General features: G+C 39.1%; 1 pseudogene; it reads left to right on the top strand.

Moving 5' to 3' along the window:
• Window positions 1–491: 491 nt before the first annotated feature.
• Window positions 492–4,810, top strand: LOC122362805 (annotated as a pseudogene).
• The last annotated feature ends 988 nt before the right edge of the window (window positions 4,811–5,798 follow it).

Raw genomic sequence — 5,798 nt, 5'->3', positions numbered from 1 at the left:
TATTCAAAAATAAAATATTTTTAATTTGAGGTGAAATGTAATATTTCTTGTCACGATTCGCCCGTAGTAGACCTGAATCTCGCCTGTAATCCAAATGTTACAAAGGAGCAACCCCATTGTTCTCAACTCCAGGTCCACAAGATGGCAGAGCGACTCAGACCGACCGCCAGATTTATTTATAGGAACAAATCGGTGTGGATTTAATTCAGCTCAGTACCCAAGTTGGCCACTTCAGGAGGCGAAACTGGCGAGAGCTCCCCGATTCACTGAAACAGCAACCTGACAGACAAATATCACTAACGCCCATTAAGAGGCAATAGGAAATGAATCGAGTCGTGAAATTAGTTGGTTTCCTCCATCCCACTGAGAGAAGAGACTCTCCTTCTACACCACAGCAGCCCCTCTGTCGCACACTTTGGGATTTGGATCCGCATTTTCTCGCATTCCCGGCTTTGTTCTTCTGTATTTAGATACATTATCCCCTTGCATCGTCGAAATGGCAACGCGAATCGACAAAGAGGTTTGCAGATAGCATACAATCTGGGTGCGAGACGACAGCCTGATATATGCTGGTGAGTGAAGCCTTGATTTACCGCTTATCCAGAGATGCCGTTTGGCGCGTGCTGGCTGAACTTCGCTACATTGTTTCAACAATTCGAATCTTTCAAACGAAACATTAAACGCCAAGCTTCCATTGACCCATTGACGGAGAGAGTGGTGCAAACATGTAGGGATGGTCTTGTAACGCAGGGGAATTGTGTCCAAATCCAGTTTGGTAAGCATTTTGGCCAGATACGCCTCTGTAGATTTTGAGGCGCAGGCAGAATTTGGCAAACGGTTAAAATATCGATTTTGTTTTTTAGGGCATCTTTAAGCATGACGGTTCTCTACCATCGTACCGGCTGGTCACGGGTCCGACTACGAAGAATTCAAGAGTCAGTGCACAGGTGAGCGCATTTTTCTGACGTTTGTCTGCTTTTCTTTATTATTGCTTTGAGGTATTTTCTGCAAAGTAGTGAAACAAATTACGTGTTAAAGTGAAAAGTTCACCCAAAAACGAAAGGTATGTCATTTATTCATCACAAACTTATTTGAATGAGACTGAGGCGTTACATGTTCTAGCCTTACTTCATGAGTTCGCAGAAAAGCACACAGGGTGGATACAACATGATTTTGAATAAAATGATGACAGACTTTTCATTTTTTAGGGGTGGGGTTATCTGTCCCTTTAAGTCTACATCACATTACTAGGAAGTAATTCATTTTCCAAGGCAGACAATACCAAATATGGTTTCATACTTGTCCTAGATGACATGAGGGCAGCAAGCAACTGGTGGGAAGTCTGATGAGAGGATTTTAGCAAATATAAGCACGTTTTTTATTTCGTAATCAACTAGAATTTGTCCAGATCGACTTGATATCAATTCTAATATACGGCATTTGTGGTTTTGGGATCAGTTCAGCTACAAAGAATGTAGTATGTTGCACTGAGCGCACTATATTTTTTATAACTGTAAATAACTGTCTGGCTCTAATGAAAGAATGAAATGATGTCATTTTTGCCTCTCATTCTTTCATCTTAATTGAACAGAGATTTGGGCGTGGTGCTCGGTTCAGTCTCTCCATGATTAGATTGTTCAGCTGCTAGCAGATGTTAACTTGTACATGTGTTGCAAATGCCTTGGCTTCCGGTCTGTGCTCTGACAGATGATCAAAGATGTCTTCCTATATGGAGTGTGTTACAATAAGCACTTTTGTTTGCGGAAAATATTCTACTGAAGTATTTATTGCACCAATGAACTGATTTATTCAGCTATATATCTATCTGTATATATATATATTATATATTAGAATCTCCTAAAACCAGGATAGGACTAAATGTAAATATAATAGCAAAATGTCTGCTCCATAAAGAGGTTTATAGTGACAGTAGCTTTATAAATGATAAAAAAAAAATTTGATTTTATGCTATAAAAAATGTCTGATTGGAGATTTGCTTTCATTTGTGATCTGCTCCAACTTACATAAAATTCAAAATGGGTTTCTGGGTCAAAGTGACTCTGAATTGTGGAGCGGGTCACATTTTTTATATACGTCTGTGCCAGATTGAAAGCTTGTGTTTTAGGTGACGTCTAAAAGATCGAATATTTGAAATATGTTGTGCTGCATCATCATAGCCTGACAACCTGGAAGTACAGTGCACATGAAGTCGGCACAAAAACGCTGACTTTCTGGAAGTGCTGCACGCTCAAGAGGAAGTAGAAGTGTGTGGAATCATTGCCACATCATGTCATTTTCACGCAATCACAAAATAAGACCGAACAACCCTCTCATTTTTACTAGACGCCATGCCTTTCCTGCTGTTCACTTGGCACGCTGGCACATGACAAGCACCGCTCACATCCTAATTGTGGTTTGTTCGAAGTTTCAGTTCTGTTGAAATAGAGCAGAGGTCTCTATAATGTGACTTACATTCATCACCCACTTTGTACTTGATACTTGAACAGCCAATGTGCCAAATGCAACTGACCGTATTACCCATGGTTCCCTGACTTAGCTTCTTAAACCTTAAGCCCAGTTAATCAACAACAGAAAACCAGATATTATCAGTCCTCAAGTAGAGCCAAGGGAATTCACCTGAGCATTTGTTTTTCAGTAACGTTCTACTAAGATTGTATTTAACCCACTGTAAATTATACACAGTACGACTTGGAACAATAGTGTAATGCACTTTGATTTCTAGCAGCCCTATAAGTAAAAAAAATGTTACTTAGTAAAAATGTTCTTTATTATTTTACTGTGCATGTATTTCATGTTGAATGTATGTAATGCATATGTGAGTACATATTAGAATTATAAGAAGATGTTTTTAAACTCTTCACAGATCAGTAAAGATCAAAGTGAAAGAAAGGTGTGCACCGCTAACATTTGAATGAATGGTTTAACAAGAGCTTTCTTCTGCACAATATCTCTCAGATACTGTCATTGTTTAAACAGAGGCACGCCGTAGATAAGTGCAATTGATGTTATCTTTGAATCTAGTCCCAGTGCCACTGCAATGCAGTTGCAGCACGTTTGTGAGGAAGTGGCCGGCTGTAAAGCTGTGAGAGACAGGGAGTGTTTCAGATAAAATATTCCAGCGTAAATCACCCTTATCAATAGAGCCTGTTAACCGGATCACCTCCTGTCCTCACCCACTTTCTGTATTCCTTGTTTTTTTTAATGTCGTATGATGTCATAGAGCTTAAATTTCCCAGCCTTGTCCGCCGCTCGCACGTGATGCTCTCAGATTGCATTTCATATCGTGACGTCTTTCTCTGGAAAGGAAAACAATGCAATAGTGTAGGAGATTCAAAACACTCGCTACAATGGAGACAGTGTTCAATCGAATCCAAGCTCTTCCTTGTTATTAAACAGACAAAGTTCAGCTAAACTGGACTGGGGTGACAATAACGAAGCGCATTAATATGAGCTTTAAGATTAAATCAAATCTGATTATATCAACTTTTAAATCACATTCCGGATTTGTTGTTCTTGATTCATTGATGAATGATATTCCAAATAATGCATGCCTTACCAAAATGAAATGGTTTGCACTGCCCTTGCAGCTAAAATAACGAATCCTGCTTGCTATTTTAACTCCTCCCCTCCAGGCACCATTGCTCCACTTTTCACTCAATATTCCTGTTAAATATCCTGTTTAACTAGAAAAAGCCAGATTATGAAACTGAAATAATTTGTTGACTTAAGATAATGACAAACCAAAGGCATACGGATACTTTTTATTGACAAACTCGGTGGCAAAGTAGTAGTACTAGTCCAGTAATAGGCTTGTGTTCGATGATAAAGGAAACAATACAGACTTCCCCTGCCCTGGTTATTTTATTAGCTTAATTGGTTAATTACTTTTTTAAAACTTATTTAAATGTATTCAGTTTTAAATGCTCTCTGTGCATCTTTATCAATTGAGAAAGTACCCTGCATTCTGTACTGGAATTTAAATTTGTAGTCTTTTTTTTTTTTTATTTAAATTAAAAGTCTGTTATCTGTACTTCTAGTTATTCAGTGTAGAAAAATATTGACTTTTTATTAAAGACGCTTTTCATAATGTTTCTTCGACGATTTTGTTGTCTGCCAGAGTAAAGTCTGATTTATCTTTAGTTTAGTTGGCTTGCATTGGTTTTGCTATGCATGTAATTCATTTAACAGTTTAGTCATAAAGCAAACAAGCAACTATCTAGACAATGATACAACTTGTTAAGGATTTCTTTCTCTTCGACTCTCAGATGACAACCGACTCTTCGGTTTGCGTAAGGATCACAACGGTGATGCCATGAGCAAGCGCGCCAATTCCACCCTCATCACCTGGATCGGCGAAAACATCAGCGGACTGCAGAGAGCCAAGATTAGCACTGACAAGACACTGGTAAAAGACATCGTGCAGGTGGGTGTTGCGTTCCTTGATTCCGTAGCTCGCGCCGCATGCAAACTTTCGCGGACTTATAAACTTGGCCGCACCCGGACAAGCAGATTTCAAGGTTTTTTTTCACTGTAAACAAATCGGTGCGTTCATGCAAACGGGCCTTTCCTCCATCGCTCACGGTGTGTTTTTCCACGCAGAACTTTGCCAAGGAGTTCATGATAAGTGATCCCAGAGAGCTGGAGGAGGAATATCTCCGCGGCGAGCTGAAAAAGGCCGGCGGGGCCAACTACGACGCCCAGGCCGAATAGAACTTGGGGGCGGGTTTTGGTGGAGAAGGAAGAGGAAAACGTCATCTCATACACACACACACACACACGCACACACAAATATACACATACACATAAATATACTTACCTCACCCCCTCTTGCCAGTCTGGTCATGGTTGATTTATCTATCTACTGTACTGTGCATCATCTCAAAGTCATCTCTGCTAGCGCTATGAGGTTCTCTTTTCTTCAGGGGCATTTTTGTAACTGTAGTTTTTGGACGATGCTCCTTTGGCTCAGAGTTGTCATCACTGTGATACGCTTCCATAATCAATAGAGAGCATACGAGTCTAGCGTTGTTTTCTAAAGGGGTTTATTATATATCTTCATCTCCCCTCTGAATACAGACCACTGTGTTTATGGTCTCAATCTCCCATGGAGAGGAAGACATCATGGAATGTGTGCATTTGTGTATGTGTGTGTTTGCAGACACTGCACTGTGACTGGCTAACTTGCATGCAGGGGGTGGAGTCTTAAAGGATCTTGTAGCTCTGATTGGCTGTTTCGCACTCTCCACCCAACAAAGGGGCAGCCATTTCTCTAGTGTAGCCTTCATTTCGGTTTAATTTGAAATACCCAAGAATGTCATATTTCTTTTTTTTTTTTTTTTATTAAAAGTAGGTTTTATTTGCTTTAAAAACACAACCTGTGGTTCTTCCTTTAAAGTAAAAATGCCTCCCGAGCCAAGAAAAGAAACAAGATGGTCACAAAAGCAATCATGTCGGAATAAAGTTGTTGTTTTTTTTCAATATGTTTTTCTTGTGTGTTATATTTTGCTTTGTTTGTGATTTACTCTTTGATATGGAAGCCCATTTCTGCCATGGATTAAACATATACATATACAATTAAATAATAACTGCGATTCTTAGTTTCTCAATTCAGACTTTGCTGATTTTTGCTCTGTTTTTGCAATTACCTTTTTTATTTTGTGGTTAAAACTAAACAACAAAATGCAAGATGTAGACCGAGATTTCTAAGGGAAAAGTAAAAAATATAAGACACATTATGACATTTTTCTTGCTATTTTTTTTTATCATTTTTTGTCTGA

Source organism: Puntigrus tetrazona, chromosome 18 (assembly GCF_018831695.1).
Source record: "Puntigrus tetrazona isolate hp1 chromosome 18, ASM1883169v1, whole genome shotgun sequence".
Classification (NCBI taxonomy): Eukaryota; Metazoa; Chordata; class Actinopteri; order Cypriniformes; family Cyprinidae; genus Puntigrus; species Puntigrus tetrazona.
This window is presented reverse-complemented; position numbering and strand designations above follow the sequence as displayed.